Source organism: Lagopus leucura, unplaced genomic scaffold, assembly GCF_019238085.1.
Source record: "Lagopus leucura isolate 7727_CA_CO unplaced genomic scaffold, USGS_WTPT01 Super-Scaffold_100002, whole genome shotgun sequence".
NCBI lineage: Eukaryota > Metazoa > Chordata > Aves > Galliformes > Phasianidae > Lagopus > Lagopus leucura.
In genome coordinates, this window is record NW_024962263.1 from 85,842,866 (window position 1) to 85,860,601 (window position 17,736).

The following is a 17,736-nucleotide window of genomic DNA, read 5'->3' on the forward strand; positions in this document are numbered from 1 at the left end:
ATGAGCAGAAGGCAGGCAGAAGTCTTGTCACCATAAATTCTTTCCACAGCATTGTGAGACATTGCTTGCGATGTAATCATCAGAAATAATTAGGATTTAACAGGTTTCAACCATTTATAATGAGGTTGGTTGTTGTTTTTGGTTTGTTTTTGTTTTCACAAGTAAATGTTAATTTGGGTGTAAATTACTGTCTTTAAATTCTCCAGTTTTCAGACATTAACTGAAGTCTTTGATTATTTTCAACCTTCTGTGTGCTGTGGGGTCCTGTTTTGCTGGAGACTAACTGCTGTCATCTGAAAATATTCAAGAAAGAAAAAGTATCCTCAAACTACCCAGAAGCTTGTTTTTCTGTCACTATGGTCATACACATTCCAGAAAATGACGAGGGGTTTCATGCAGCATGACAGATTTCTCCAAGAAGCAGACCATTTCTCTCTCAACTTTCTCCTGTCTTCACATTCCTTGTGCTCCTTGTTGTACTCACAAGTGTGTGTGTGCATGTGCTGGTAGATGAGTATGTATGTGTGTCTACAGCTTAAGGGCTGATTTGTCCCCATTCCGTGACTATGGGGCAGAGACACCCACAAATTCACAGATACCCAGAAAAGGAAAAGGGAAAAGGATAGAGAGATGGACCTAAAACAAAACAACCATCTGAGGAGAAACAAACTAATTTACTAAATAAGATATCAGAATGTAAGATAATATGTACTATAATACAATGTAATACAATACAATTAGAATTGGAGATAATAAATTAAATATATTGAGAAAGAGTGTCCAAAAACCGAAGGCCTTATTCTAATGCTGAAGGGAGACATGCAGTCAGGGTAAGCAGAAGGGGAGAGATCCAGGTCCCATGACTTTGCCAGGGATTTTATCTCTTCTCTGAACAAAAAACCCCTCTGGGGTTCTTTTTCTCTACTGGGAAAAGTACCCAGAACTGGAGCATTAACTCTTTAACTCCCAGTGCAATACATGATGTTATGATGTGGAATACCAATAACCAAAAATCATATAACCATGACAATGTGCGTGCCTATTTTGGACGTTGTGTTGAGGGACATGGTTTAGTGAGAACTATTGGTGATAGGTGGGTAATTGGACTGGATGATCTTGTAGGTCTTTTCCAACCTTGGTGTTTCCGTGATTCTGCTATTCTGTGTGAATGGTTTGGCTAAACTTTGGCTCCAATAAGAGACTGGTGGTAGTACATACACTTACAGCTTCTCAAAACCCTCAGGAGAGTTTCTCATTCTCTACTATGTTGCACAGCACATACCTTATGCTAGCAAGGCTGGCATCTTAGGGCTTTAGTATAGTTTAAATGTTTAATTACTTGGGGAAAAGATAGCTTAAATTCCAGAGAAAACTTTATGAGAAATAATTTAATCTCTTCCATCCACATTTTCCTGACATGCTGATCTTCATGCAGTCGGTGTGGGAGGGCACATGCAGTTCTCTGCATCAATTTACTCAGGCAGCTGGAGTCCTTAACCTTCTTTTGTGCAAAAAGGAGTTGTTTCATTAAGTACATTTATGTTGCTATGGAAGTGTAATACGTAGCAGATGAATTGTGTTGTCAAGGAAAAAAAAAAAAAAGCATCTTTTTAAAGTTCCTCAGGGATGATCTCTAAGGGAGCTTAGAGAACTTCTGCTTAGTTCTTTATTTATGTCACTGGAATCTCTACAGGAATCACAGGTCTGCATGCTCTTCTTCTGAGCCCTTCCTTCTCTCCACATCTTTTGTGCTTTCATCATTTTAGTCTCACGCTTGGTGCTGATAATTGTTTCTTCTTCCTAGGGACATGAAAGCCATTGACTACAGCTACTCTACCCTTAGGCACATTCCTTTAAAACGAACAAACAAACAAACAAATAAACAAACACATAGAACTTAATTATCCTGTGGCAGTGAAACTTTTCTGAGAAAATCATGTCAGCCACTTTTTTTTTTTTTTTTTTTTTTTTTTTCCCCTCACAGTTAACAGACACAGTGGAGAAAGGGTAAAAAAGTAGGATTTGCAGGTACCTTCATTAACTCATCCACATCTGAAAACACATTCCTGTTTTGTTTCAGCCAGAGAAAAAAATCTCCATACCTCCAGTGACCCTATGGTACACAAAGTACACATTATGGGACAGTGCATATAAAATATGAACAGAAGTTGATATAAAATTCTGGAGAAACAGCAACCGATTCGTTTTAGCACAGAAATAGTAAGAACAACACAGTGTGAGCCTGGAACCCAGAAAGCTGCTGACATGCTAATGTGGGGGCAGTAGCAATGAAAGGACTGTTCTAAGGCCTCCAGAACCTAAGGAATTTACTTTAATGCTAATGTGTACACATTATCGATGGAATAGAAACTGAACTCCTTCATTATGACATTGCATGCATTCGTTTTTGTGCTTTAACAGTTGAGTTGCAAATGCTGAAATAACTTGGCTAAGAAGTTGTTTAAGGATATGTAGCAATCTGGTGCCATAGCCAGGAGTGCAATTTGATAAAATATCATGTTACTGGAGTTCCGAGCCTGGGCTGACAGCTATGTAGAGACATAAGTCTCACTTCTGTCAAAGACTGAATGCTGATATTTTTATCTGACTAAAGGGCCTTAAACATAGGGACCTGGCAAGGATCAAAGGAATAGCAATAGATGTAGCAACACTACCAATATAATGAGTGGAAACCTTAACAGAGAAGAAGGATTAGGCTATTGTCCTGCTGTGGAACCCATCAGGAAGAGAAAATAGAAGAGCCTCCCTTCCCAGGAAGCCATCTAGAACAGAGGGATTATTGCTGAAAGGGGTGAACAACTTGAGGCAAGGTTGCTTTATTCAGTTTCCTGAAGAAAAAAATTCTTTAAACTGTCGTTTCCAAAATGTCTAATTGGCTTTATCAAATGTCACCAGGAGACTGTGATAACAAAAATTAATATATGGTAGTATCTTTCTCCACACTGAGCAGTGAATACTCAAGGTTTTTGATACATGTAGCTCACTGAAAGATTCAGTCTTTTCCCATCTTTCCTTTTTCTCTGCTGTAAGATTATCAAAGGTAAATTTTGGAAGTGGCCAGTGACTCTGGGTTTTCTGGTTTTCTGTAGAGCCTGCGTTGCACCAACAGACCTCTTAAGCCCAGGAAACTAAACACATATGTTTCAGGCACTTTCAGTTAGATATCTCCCAGAAAAGTATTTTTGTAGCTGAGCCTATATAATCACAAAACTGCTCATGCACAGTTCAGGAAGAGACTAAGTTGTTCATTTCATATCACGTGGCACTCAATTTCAGTACTGAAATGACCACGTGAATTTAGAATTGACACTGTATATGAAAGTACTCATGTGTACTGAGCAAAACATCCTCACTGTAAAATGTAATGGACATTGAACATCTTCACTGTCTCAGTTTCTACATCAAGCTCTCAAGGACTTATCTAAACCACAAAGATGGGCGTCTATTTTCATCTCTGTTTTAGATGAAGAAGTTGGTTAAATGGAGCCTGGATTTGCACAGCTGGTTTAGAGGAAAACCTGTGTTTCCCTATGTCTAGTCTTTGTTTTATTAATATGTTGTATTTTGCTGGTGCACATGTGCTCTCAAAAACAGAAGCAAAGGCACTCATTTTCTTCTTAAAATATTTTTTAAATTATTATGTGAAGATTAAGATTTTCGGACAACAAACTCAGAACTAAACCTCTCAAATACTTCCTCAACTGGTTATTTTGTAAAAGTTCATTCTTAACCACTTAATTTCATATTCTACATAGTAGCACAGTATCACTGTCGCCACTTAATTGATATATTAACCCTTGTATTTGCCTGAGTGATTGTAAAAGGAATATCAAACACTAATTTTGCTATCATAATATTAAAAAGGTTTATAAAAGCAAAAAAATACTTAAAAACTGGCATTTCATAGAAATGGTATCTAACTGAAAGTAAAATATTTTACAGTAAAAATGCATTTTTGAAGTAGCATGAAGATTTTCCACTTGAGTTACAGATTTGAGGTCTCTTTTTGAATAGAAGACACCAGGATACAATTGGTTATAACAGGGATTATACCATGGCTTTAGTCCATGCTTTTTGTCACATGTTGTTATGTTTTCTTGTATATTGACAAGCAATTTTTTTAATGGCTTCTCAACATATTTTCCATGTATAAAATGGAGAAGAAACTGATCTAATCATGTCATCTCATGATAAATATAAAAAGTAAATTATTTCAGTTTTTTTCTATAGGCATACATTGAATTTCTTCACTGAATTTGACTTCGGTTTACTAATTAATATATTCCCATTACAAAACATTTCTACATTTGTATTTACTATAGTTATCTGGCTGTAGTAATATTTCAGAAGAATCACTCTGCATTTGTTCCCTTTCTTCTTATTGTTCCTGTTCTTCTTAATGTTATACAGTATCACATAGGTTGCAATTCAGATTGAAGTAGATTGTAGTAGATTTGCAAGGTTAGATCATGTCCATTGTATCAGCAGATCGAAACCATTTTTTCTGTTTGTCCCTGCAAAAAGTGGAACAAGAAAAAACATGATTAATGAGTGAAGAAATAACGGCATAATTAACTCTGAATTAATGTAGGAGATACTATTTATATCTAAGACCACTGTTGTACTGGAACAGTCACTAAATAGGTTCATTATAGAGTAGCAGAATATGCAACTCTGTCCTCTGTTGTAGCCCTGGTTATGTTGGAAGAGTATCCTGCAAGAATTTGAGTATGATGAAGGCAGCCACAGTAAGAAAATAAAGTCACTAGACTCATGTCTTTTAAGATATGCTTAGTACAGCCCCTGGGCAAACTTCTGGTGGTGAGAGCAGATATTTACCATGGCCCAGTCTTCAGTTAAGTCATACATCCTCTTCCAGATGAAGACAGCAACTGACAACACACTATGAATCATAGGGCACGTATGAGTGAAGGTAAATGAAAAACAGAAAATAAAAGTGGAGAAAAATAAGTGCAAGAAGATATGCCTGCATTTCAGCAGGATTGCTTAGACTTATCTGTGACAGTCCAACATGAATTTCCCCAGTTAATTTAATTTACCATTTGTCCACTGAAATTGGATATTAAACAAAGCACTGTGAAAACTTAATATTTTTCATTTTTTACTTATGGAAGAAATCCTGATCCATGCTCCTTGCAAATTATAAAACAAAAACAAAAATTTAATTGTGCTCTCATGTTGAAACAAAAATCATTTATCAAAAATGGGAAAATGCAGGACTTTCATATTTGTGCTTTATGTCTCAAACCTTTTATTTATTTTAATTTATGAATATATTCTGTTCTCAGGATGCTAAAATGTGATGTATGTGACATCTTCATTTTCAGCTTGCACTTAAAGCTTTTGATAGATTTTGCTACCAAATGTGGTATTATTTAGCCAATATTAAATTTTACTACATCATCTTACCTATCCTTCTTTCCCAAATAAACAATGTAAAGACTTTCATCAATAGTAGGACTGTGAATTTATAACTAGGCTAACCATGGGATGCATCCAAACTAGTGTATTTTCCTTTCTCATTTGTTCCAAGCTATTTTTCCTGTATCCAAACTCCCAGCATCCAGGTGGATCAACAAAAGCTTCCTGGTTTAAAATATCAATTATGGTTAATGGTGTTTATACAATATTTTAATGGTTTTATGGCTGTGTATCTCTTTGCAGTTAGCTTTTGTCATTGGAGTAGCCCTTGAATTGCACTGGTAAGAGTTTTTAAGATCCTCAGTGTGCACAGCAGCCTTATTGAGAAAGAAGTTGAGTGGACGTTGATTTTTAACTTATCTATGTTTTGTGTGTGTGTACGTGTGTGTGTGTATTGTGCATTAATTTCATAGAATCATAGAACTCTTAGAGATGAAAGAGACCTTTGAAGATCATATAGTCCAATTCCCCTGCAATGAACAGGGACATGCACAGCTAGATCAGGTTGCCCAGGTCCTGATTCATCCCCGCCTTGAAAGTCTCCATGGATGTGGAGTCAACCACATCTCTGGCAACCTGTGCCAGTGCCTCGCCACCATCACTGTAAAGGATTTTTCCTTATATTCAACCTAAATCTACCCTCCTTAATCTTGAAACTATTTCCCATTGTTCTGTCACCAAAGACCTTGTTAAGATTCTGTCCCCTTCTTTCCTGTAGCTCCCTTTTTGTTATTGAAAGGCCACTTTCAGGTCATCTTGGAGCCTTCTTTTCTCTAGGCTGAACAGCCTCAGCTCTCAGCCTGTCCTAATAGCAGAGGTATTCCACCCCTTGGATCATTTTTGTAGCCCTCCTCTGAACACTCTTCAACAGGTCCATGTGTCTCCTGTTCTGAGGACTCTACATCTGGATGCAGTACTCCAGATGAGGCCTCACCAACACAGAGAAGGGCAGGATCACCTCCCTCACTCTGCTTACTTCTGACGCAGTCCAGGATATGGTTGGCTTTTTGGGATGGCTTTTTGCCATCAGCAAACTTCCTGAGGGTGCACTCAACCCCACTGTCATTGATGAAGATATTAAAGAGTATCAGTCCCAGAGCTGATCCCTGTGAGACACCACTCTTCACTGATCTCCATCCAGACATTGAGACATTGACCACCGCTCTCTGGACTCAATTCTGCAGCTAATGCTTCATCCATTGAATAGTCCACCCGTATCTTGCATATCTTTCAGTATCTTTCCAGTTTGAAGAGAAGGATTTTGATACCGTGTCAAAGGCCATACTGAAATCTAGATAGATGATGTCAGTGGCTCTTCCCTTCTCTATTGATGCAGTGACACCATCATAAAAGGTTTGTTTGTTTTTCGAGAGTGGCATATACATAATTAAAACTATACCATTCTTGTTAAAAATAGTTAAAATTTTCATTTTTTTAACATAGGAATATATTTATGATATCTCACATTGCTCAAGCCACTTGTATTCCTAGTTCTCTCATATTTCTTCTTAAGTTTCTATCCCCCACCCCCTGAATCATGCAGCAAATAAATAGTTGGAATACCAATAATGAAACCAAGAGGCAGTCCTCTGCAAAGATGATCCAAACTTCTCCCACGCACCACTGCCTACTCTTCCCCTCCCCTCGCCCCAATAAATAATGTCAATCTCTTTATATAAGCAAAGCCTTGTATCTCAGGAAATAGCCTGGCTTCTAAAAATCAGCTGAGCTACTTACAGCAAAGTGGATTTGACTTTATCACTAAATCGTAAAAAAGTAGGATTAAGGATTGTTTCCTTTTCAATTTCTCAGGCTTGTGCTTCAAAGCAGGGTAGAAGCTTGCCGTAAAGCATGGCTTCAACTCCGAAAGCTAATCCCTTTCTTTCTTGCAGTAGCTGGGGATGTTTTTTGCTCTACTCTGAGACACTGCCCTGTATTTATCCATCGCTGCTGCTGTCTCTAAACAAGTTTTGTTCCTCCTCTCATCCCTCACTGTGTTGATAGGATTCTTGTCCTTCACTTGCTTCATTAGGCATTAGACAGCACAGTACGGTTAGCTTCCTATATAGAGAAAAAGACCATCCTAGTCAACAAAGTCAGGAAATTGTAACTCTGCAGTTCTGCTCCACAGAAGGAATTTGTGGGGTGCGGTGGCAAACAAGCAGAGCAGATATTAGGGCCATTCGGAGCATGCAGAAATAAAAGTCTCTCTATACACATGCAAGCTCTCTGAGCCAGAGCATGCTGTTAGCTATCTCAGCTTTATATATTATGCAGACTGTGGAGACAGCACTTTGATCAGGGGGGAACTGAGAACTAAAGATACAGGGAACAGCCCCAGAGGCTTGATTTGCAAGTGAATGGCTGCTTGCTCTTCTGCAGTTACCTTACCTTTCTGTCAAGGCACTCCATTTTGTCTTACCAACTTTCAAAGGATGGAGAAGAACATCTTTGCATTTCATTCCTGGGTAAGGCCTCCTGGAAAAAAAAAAAAAAAAGGAACAAGCAGGAGGCTGAGATCTTACTTCTGTGAGGGGGCTTAGTTATGCTTATACTCAGTGTCCTAATTTTTGTCCACAGCCTTAATGATGTATGAAGGCCAGCACAGCACGATATACAGCAGAAGGGAACAAAGCAAAGTTTCCTGCCGAAGTCACAGTGCAGTTATTGTTGCTCTACCACGTCACCTTTCTCGAGCAAACAGTGAGAGAAGTGAGCTCCCTTTTTGAAGGGTGAATTCTTCCATGCCCTCCTGCTATCTTAGCTAAGCATTTTCTGCTATGCGGCTATTGCAAGGGGAAGACTCCATCTGCAAAGGAAGACTCCTGTCTTTTAATCAACACTGCCCTGAAAAAGCATGTGTAGCCTAAGGACTGACCCAGTTGCGTCCATTTAAAATCCAGCTTGCAATCATTCTCTACTTCAGTGTTTTCTCTCTCATTAGTCACAGAGTGGTTTCGTACATGCTAGCGAGTTTTAAAACTCATAGCAACACCTGATGGTGGTCTAATGCCATAATCATAAAAGTTTGATTAATCAACAGCTGAGTGCAGTTTCAATAGGTATTTGTTTTGCTAAAATTGTCTGGAAAATGCACAGTTCATATTCTGTACGTTTTTATTAACTATTGCATGGTATACTGCTTAATCAGAGCAGCTTTTACAAAAATGAAGTTAATGACTTTACTCATTCTTAATCAATTAATTGCATGTTTACATGTAAGTTCACCTATGCCAGTCATCAAATGCTCCTATAATGTATTTAAACATTTACGATGTGTTAAAACTCTGGAAGTTCCAGAGATGGCTTCTGAATAGATCTCTGAGAGGATTAATTACTCTGCTTGGTTTTTTTGGGAAGAAGAGCTTGGTTTTGTTTAAGTGCTTGAGTACTTTTGAGTTACAAATAGGAAGAAGTAGGAAATGCTTATTTTAGATGAAGTAGGAAGTTAATGCAAGAAAAATGTGTTACAAAGTGGATAGGATTGGCATAAAAATACATCAGAGGAGGTCAGATTGGACATCAGGAAGAAGTTCTTCCCTCACAAAGCAGTTGGGTAGTGGAACAAGCTCCCTAGGGCAACATTCATGGTCTTAAACTGTTGAAGTTTAAGGAGTATTTTGGTAACAGCCCCAGACATAGGGTTTGAATTTTGTGTGGAGCCAGGTATTGGGCTTGATGATTCCTCTGGGTCCCTTCTAACTCAGGGTAATCTATGAATCTATTAAACATTTCAATTATATATAATACGTATATCATAAGAAAATATGTTTAGTGTGAAGCCTCTTAAAAAACATATTTTCAATCATCCTAGCTATGAAAATGAGTTTTGTGCTGTTATGCCCCAGTAATTCAGTAACTTTGGCCTGGGCAGCAAACGGCTGGTGTTTGGGACTGGCTGCAGCTATCGTGCCTTGAGTAAGAGGCTTTAATATAGGTATTGACTACTCCATGACAGTACATTTCATTTGATGTGCACTTATACCCTTAATGTGTTTCTTCTAGGAACACTTTTGTTACAAATCTGAAATAATCCAAGAGAGAGGCTGAAAATTGGATGCTCACATCACAGTCCCATCCACCATAGAGCAGGGGGACAGCCTGTTATATCATGGGCCTCTCCATAGCTGCAGCTGCAGCCCGGGGTCTATTGCAAGACAGAATTACTTTTTCTTTAAATCCATGTGTTCTTTTCTGGATTCAATTCCTTTTTAATCACTATCCTCTCCTCTCTTCAGACCAGTGGAAGAATTAAAGCAAATACCTGTTAAGCGATTTCAAAAGTGAGTGCACTAAACACTCAAGTTCTATCAATTTGTACCATACCCTTCTTTAACTGTTTAGAAAATGCACTGTAATCACATGTTCAGCTATGATAATTATTAAAAGGAGCAGAATAACTGCTATCCATCTCACCTGGAAGGCACTCATTATGGCAAATAACAAATGACAACTAACCTCAATAGCAATATTTAAAGGTATAAAAAGAAAGCTCTTTATGATGCCACTTTCAAGGCATACCTACAGGAAAAAAATAAGATGTATGCTCCCCACTTATTTATATTTTTTAAAGGACTTGGTGCCGTCTTTCTTGCTGAGAACAGTCCCACAGCAGATGTCTAATGGCACTTACCAAGGTCCTGGAGACCAAGTTGATAATAACTAAAAAGTGCAATTACAATAATTTTCTCAGAGTGCCACTGGGTAAAATCCTCCCCATTACTGTGCACAGGCTTTTAAGCAATTTTCAATCTGTGCCTCATTACACTGTTAGCAACGTGTTCTTTCTCACCCCCGGCCATTTGGAAGGATAAGCAGGAGTGGAAGGGCTTTTACCTCAGCACTATTTTCAGGGTTATTTTCCCTTTTCATTTTGCTGATGAGGCTTTTCTCTCAAAGGCTACAGATTGCATCCTGTTTTGGTCCCAGTAAAGTGAAATCAAACTCAAGAAGGTAATTCAATTGCATGTCTAGCACATGAAAGCTGACAGTTTTATCCTGCATAGCTTGATCCATTTCTGAAAATTCTTAGTCACCTCTTGGTCATACTTAGAAATTGTAGGAACTCGAGGGCAGAAGTGCCAGTTGTTCTTTGTAACTTTTTTAAGTTGCAACGCTTAACATAGTGTGGATAAAATCAGGATATAATGTATTTCAACAACAGGTGAAATTCCACTATAGAATATTCATCTACTCTCGGTGATTTGGTCTGGGCTTAATATTTGTTAATAGGTTCAAAATTTGGATCTGTCAACGTTTTCACACTCATGATGGGGTGGTTAATTGTATATCACAGAATGGCTTGGGTTGGAAGGGACCTCAAAGGCTGTTTAGTTTCAACCCCTCTGCAGGCAGGGTTGCCTACCACCATCCACAAGACTAGGCTGCCCAGAGCCCCATTCAACCTGGCCTTGAACATCTCCAGGGTTGGAATATCCACAACTTCTCTGGGCAGCCTATTCATATCTTCATTGAAGGTTGATTCAAAATTGAAGTTAGACACTCAGATCACAGATAAAGATTGATAGTTACAAGTCCATGGTATCCATATTAAGTGGCAGCTTGATAACAAGGGTAAGATGCAGTCATATGCTTGTGTTTAACAGGCTTAAGAATTATACTTTTACATAATGTACTGCACTAGTACAAGTTGAAATGACTGTAAATACTCCTTTTTCTTTGTGACAATAAATTAGGAATATTTTAAGTCAGCATCTCATATTCACAACTTCTCTGCCATGAAACAAAATGTCTTCAAAGACAGCAGAATAAACCAGGATTTATTCTGGAGGATTATTTATTTTTAAGGTATTTGAATGTCTTAAGCTCCTGCATCTTTTTGAGGGTGAATGGCACTTCAATTTTCAAGTAATTATGTGAAGGCGGGACTTAAACTAAATCATTCATCAACATTGCAAATTTCAACCATGAATCTCTTTTAAAAATAATCTTAGTTTTCTCTTAATGCAATTCTCACATTTCAACTTACTTGTGAATTTTATTATGTTTACAAATATGAATATTTCTCACCTTTCTTTATCACTAAGATCTGACCGTGAACATTTTTTTAGAAAGTCAATATTATCTTGCACTCTTAATCTTTTCCCATGTTTTTGGCTATTCTTCAGACATCTGAAAATGATACATCAAATGGTGACAACTTCACTTTCTTTCTTAGCCCTTAGAGCTCAGTAAAAACTCTCACTTTTATTGCAGGAAACAGCGTCCTGGAACCACAATTGTACAGTTCCTCACCATTAACATTTTGGGCAACCTTCTTACCTTTAGACATTGATCTTTTTATTTTTTATTTTTTAGATTAAAGCCAAGCTCTGTAGATCTTGAAAGAGCTGTCCTTCTCTCTGTGTTTTGCAATCTACTGTATGGAACCTGCTTTAGCAGAGGGGTTGGACCAGATGATCCTTAGAAGCCTCTTCCAGCCTCTATGATTCTCTAATTTTGTGATATTACTCCCTTTTTACAATCTTACATCCTCTTGTTTCATTTAGTTTTTTGAGCATGAATTATGCAGAAGTGGCCAGAGCTGTAAATTCAGTTTCAGATGAGGTTCACTCATACCTAGTATAACAGATAAGATTCATAACCTCATAAGTGTCTCTTAAATTAATATTTTTTAAAATATTTTTTTCTTGGATTTTGTTGTCTTCTGTGGAATTTTGTATCAGTTTTGCAAGCTCCTGAATCTTTATTCTTAATCCTTCAATTGTTGTGTACTAATCAGATCAAGAAATTGATCTGTATCTATTTCTTTGCCTCAAGGACTCAATTCTGTCTTGTGAAAACACTGACTGAGCTTTTACAGTGTAGCTTTCTGTTAGGCAAAGCAGCAGCTCTTGTCTGCTCTGGACTTTTTATGTTGTATTTCCCATAGATTAGAAACCAGTTTCCTTGGTTATCTGTTATCAGTTTCTCACTTTTCCTCTCTGCCTTCCTCTCTTCCTCCTTCTCTTTCTTCCGTCCTTCCTTCTGTGTTCCTTTTTTCTAGTTCCAAAGTCATCTTGATGGTTCTTTATGGACACGCATGAGCCATAGGTTTGGATGAAAAAATCATTAGGTTTTGATCAGCTTTCTATAGTATATGAATCCTTTTCAAAGGGAGGAACTGTAGAAGGAGCCAGGTGTTTGGAGTCTGATTGTCTTCCCAGTCACATCTTACGTGGTACAGAATCATAGGACAGCTGAAATTAACCTTAAAGATCATTGAGTTCCAACCCCCTGCCATGGGCAGGGTTACCAGCTACTAGACTCTGTTGGCCAGGACTCTATTTAACCTCACCTTGAATACCTCCAGAGATGGGCCATTTACAGATTCTCTGGACAACTTTTTCCAGTGCCTCACCTCCCTGAGTAAATACAGACCTCACACAACAGCTTATAAACTTCCCATTCATGCAAAAGGAAGTCTGCAGACAGCTCAGCAGTATGGGGACCAATGCCAGCCAGGACTATTGAGCAGTCTAGATGTTATAATAATTACATAGCTTTTATAACAGCAGGGATGGAACAAAATAACTACTTCCTGGCCAAAGGAGCAGCCACAGACTATGAAGAGTCATATTCTGCTCTGCTGAAGCAGAGCTGTGTAATTTAGATCTAGCACTGAAAGACTTATAATCCTCCCCCAAATAACATTTCATTTGTAAGGTGTCCTAGCCAGCTCTACCAGAAGCCCAGTTACAGATAAAAATAAAAAGCCTCAGAAGAGAAAAGATAACATGGACAGTTTGCTATTCATCATGCCACAGCATTGTGGAGAATAAGAGCCAAGAAAGCTGAACTAACTGTCCATTATACAAACACCACGGAGCCTGTGCTATGAGATTATCAGGAGTCTTCTGCATCAGAGAGCTTTAACAGACACAGGCACTTTGTCAAAAGCCATCAGTTCCAGCTTGGTGGCAACCAAGCAAAGCAGGAGCAGTTTGTCACCCAGCTCCAGTTTGGCTCCAGGACAAAACTCTCCACCTGGTTGGAAGGGACAGTGGATCAGGCTGTGAAATATTAATTAAGTGCTGGCCTTAATCAGACAGTCAGTCACTACTTCCTGTAGTGATGTCAGGAGTGGGAGAGATTAGGTTTTTGTTCCCAGCTTTTACAACAGACAATAAACATTTTTTTTTTTAGAAGGCACAGAGCCACTGTGTTCAAGAGATTGGGAACGCTGAAGTCACAGGTACTTTTAGAATCATTTTTCTCCAAATTGCATTTGGTGTGGTTGTCTGTAACTCACAAACTGTGTATAACATGCTGCCTAGGGAGGGCATTCTCCACCTCTGCCACTGGTGAAAACAGATGAACAAGATTTTTGAATTTTGTACCTTTCTTCTTTACCTAGGAACAAAGCCATCCATCGATGAAGGCAGAGTCAATGCAGTAACACAATGCAACAGGGTAGATGTAGCACAGAGTGACATGGTTTAGTGCTATGGTGGTGATGGGTCGATGGTTGGACTTGATCTTGCTAGTTTTTTCCAACCTTAATGATTCTATGTTTCTATGGACGCAGGACATAAATCTCAGACAGATCCTACAGTTCAGCTTTTATCTATAGCTTCTACCTCTTCCATTTTTTCTCGTGGCATATAAATTATAACTTTGTACAATTACAAGATTTAAATCCCCTCAAAATATATAGCGTAGATGAAAGTTATTTTAGCATTCAGATGAGTACAATAACTCAGTTATTGTCTTACAGAGAAAAGTAGAAGGAGCCAAGAAGCCTGGACAGTAACAAAGCAGGTTAGATGTGCTTATAAATTTTAAGGGAAAAAATGAGAGAAAGAGAAGTGATCAAGGTCTCCTCATTCACTTTAGAACCTTAGGAACTGCTTAACAAGTTTAGCCATCATACTGACAGATATTAATTTCAAAAACAATAAATAATCATGTGAGTTTGGACAGGATAAATTAATTTTTTTCTTACATTGAGTAACCTGTGGTACTAAAGAAAAAAAGTTGAGGAAAGCAGAAAAATGAGACATGCATTTCAGTTGTTTGATTTTTTCGTGCTAGTTTTTTGATTGTTTTTGTTTTTGTTTTTCCTTGCAGGATTTCCTCTTTACAGAAAGAATGAGAATGTAACCTCCTAGTGAACTCTATCCTTTCCATCAGATTTAGATGAAATTGGACTCCAGCTGAATTACTTAGCAGGACAGTATGAACCTCTTTTCCTCAAGGAAATAATCTATAAAATTGCTGAGGGAATTTTGAAAACACTTTTATCCTGAGAGAACAAGTGGAACACTGATACTATACCACAGTACTCCTTTGGAACTGATTGCAAACCTCTTTCATTGTACATTGTACGTAGGCATCAGAAGATGTGCTTAATTGATTTCACTTTTCCTTCTTATCTTGTTCAAAGGAGGGGTTCAGGTCAATATTTACTCTGATAGCAGAACCATCCAGGAATTTCTCTTAAAAACCTTTAAACTACTCTTGTCTCATAGAAATATTTCTTCAAAATTGTCCCAGGGAAGATAAACCAGATGGTGAAAGGACTGAGAATGATATGAGTGATTTTCTTCTTTTTTTCTTTTGTACTTGTTTCTTTTAGCACTTCAGCCTGACAATGGTGTGAATGGTGAACACTGCAGAGGTATCTTAAAGACCTTGGTTAAAGTGTCTGTAGCCTTTAAAATCTCTGACAGAGTCTTGACTGACTGTCTATAGAAAGATTAATATTTTTTATGAAAGATTTTCCTTCTACTACAGTATCTCATTTTAATTTCCCCTACTACATGAGTTTCTACATTAGGACTTTAAGGTGGGAGTGAGGGTCATATCTGATGTCTTATGCAGCCATTTGCCACCTTGGTTGGGTAAAGGAGGTTGGTACACCTGACATTCAAGGACACTGCACCGATTTGGAATATTCTATACAAACAGCATATGAAATTAAAATGAAAGGAAAAGTGGCTTTCTCAGCACCTCTCTGAAGTTGTGTCACAAACACTTCTAACAGCCAAGGACCACCGTGTAGGAATTCCACCTGTATAGACTTGCTATGACAGAAATTGTAGAATACAGGAAAAAAAGTGCCAAACTCTGTCAGTAAATTAATGCTATTCCCAACAAACTCAGTTCTGCCTTGGGGACATTGAGCACATTATGCTGATGAGGGTAATCCTGAAGAGGGAGAGAATCTTAGATGTATGTATTGGGCTTTGACTTTGCATAATAGAACCTCTACTATGTGGAGGTGAGTTTCTTCTAAGATGAGAATCACAGATTAATCCAGGTTAGAAGGATGAGAGAATCATCAAGTCCAACTCCTGGATCTACACATTGTCATTCAAGAATCAAACCACATGTCTGAGGGTGTTGCCCTACCTTATTTTATTTTATTTTACTTTGCACTGAATTAAAGAACCAAGATTAGTGACTAAAACTTTTGTTTTGTTTTATTTCTCCGAGTCTAGTGTACATTTCTAATTATTCAAGTAATATCTAGAAAAAGATGACTGGCACGTAGATATGCATTGTGAGTCTTGTCCCTCCTCTCTTTATAGTAAGAGAGAAAAGAAGAGGAAGAACAGGGGTGCAGTTTGATCCTGTTATTTGCTAAGGAAGCCAGAAGGACTGAAATACTTCCCAGTTTAGCTCTGACATGTTTTCACCCTGGCTTTCATTTCTGGACTGGAGATGTTTACGGTGATGCTTGAATTTGATCTGTGCAAAGGGTACCAGTCCAGGTTAAGCAAATAGGCTTGTTGCATCCCAAGCAAAAAAAAATCTGTAATATCAAGACATTTCCATAATTTTCCAAGACACCTCTAGCCTAGAAAGACCTTAGTGTTTCTAATTTCCATCTTTTTGCATCCATCACAGCAAAAAGAGGTGAAGAGGCATAAGATACATAGAAAGCTGTTGTGACACCCTTTGGGAACAACTAAGGGTGTCAACAATAACTGATGGTGGCAAAATGGTGAGAAGTTGGCTCAACTGCTGTATCTGTTTTTCCAGAGAGGAAAACAACGAAAGATTTTTAAACAAATATCATGCTACAAAATACAAATTTGTTGCTTAACGATAGCAACTCCAACAGCTGGCTGCCCACTAGAGGGTTTAAGAGGATTTCAGTATTTAACGATGATTTGACCTTTTTTTGTAGTTTGTGTTTATGCTGTGAAAAAAATATAGCAATAGAGAGAACAGTAAGTTATATAAGTATTAACAAAAGGGCTGTTCTAATGCAGTGCTAATCTTTCTCTGAATATTAATCATCTCATAAAAAATGCAAAACATTAGAAACCTTATGAACATAAGAAGGCTTACATAAGAAGGAATCCAGCATATGCTTTCAGCTGAGATTTGACGTGTTACCAGTTGAATGTATTAAGCTTTCACTACAGGCTCTCAGCACTGTTCATTAAAAAGTTAAGAATGTTCAGCCCTGAAGAGGAAAGTCAGTTCAGAAGCCAAGTGAAAGTAGCAAATTCTTTCAATTTCCAGTTCAATATTAGCATACTCTCCAATGGAAAAATACAACCAAGCTTTCATTTAAGGTTTGTGTCAGACAAGTCTTCCCTTCTGCTGGAGGCCATGTCCATATCAAAGAGTCACCGTTCATTTAATGAGGAAGTGTAGTAGCACAAGGGTGGTATTTGATTAATGCCTCATGGCAATTCCTGTGCTCAGAGTCTGATGCATTGAAAGCTTCCTGTTAAATTCCAGCAGGTTCTGTGCTCTGGTGCTTTTTAATACAATGCAATACAGTGCAATAGCCTAATGTGAGCTCATAGCATTGTTAATAGGATGCAGCAAGTCCTTAACAGACTGTAAAAGAAATAGAATTTCTAAGAACTCTGTGGACAACTTCTGAGAAATTAATGATGTAGAGCAAGCCTATGGGCACTAAGCTTAAACCTGTGATGTGCTGGCTCTGAAAGTCTATGTTCAAATGGTTTATGACTGGAAAAACAGGGAATATTGATTCAAATATCCTTGGGATACAGGATGAGAGTCGAGAAAAGTGATTTATTAAAGACAAAATTACACATCAGAACACATAGCTATCTCTGTTTCTGGTCTTGGAAGCAGTATGCCACCTACCTGGCGTTCCTCCTAACCTTAGCCTGTCACAGCCTCGCACAGGCGCGTAGTGGCAGCCAAGGAAATGCACGACTCGTTGTGGCCATATGATCCAACACTGACACCGTGTGGCTGTCTGGCAAAAGGCGAACGCTTCTTCGGGCTTCTCTCATGACTTCCTGCAGAGCATAGGACTGTCAGTCACTGTGCTTTCTAAAT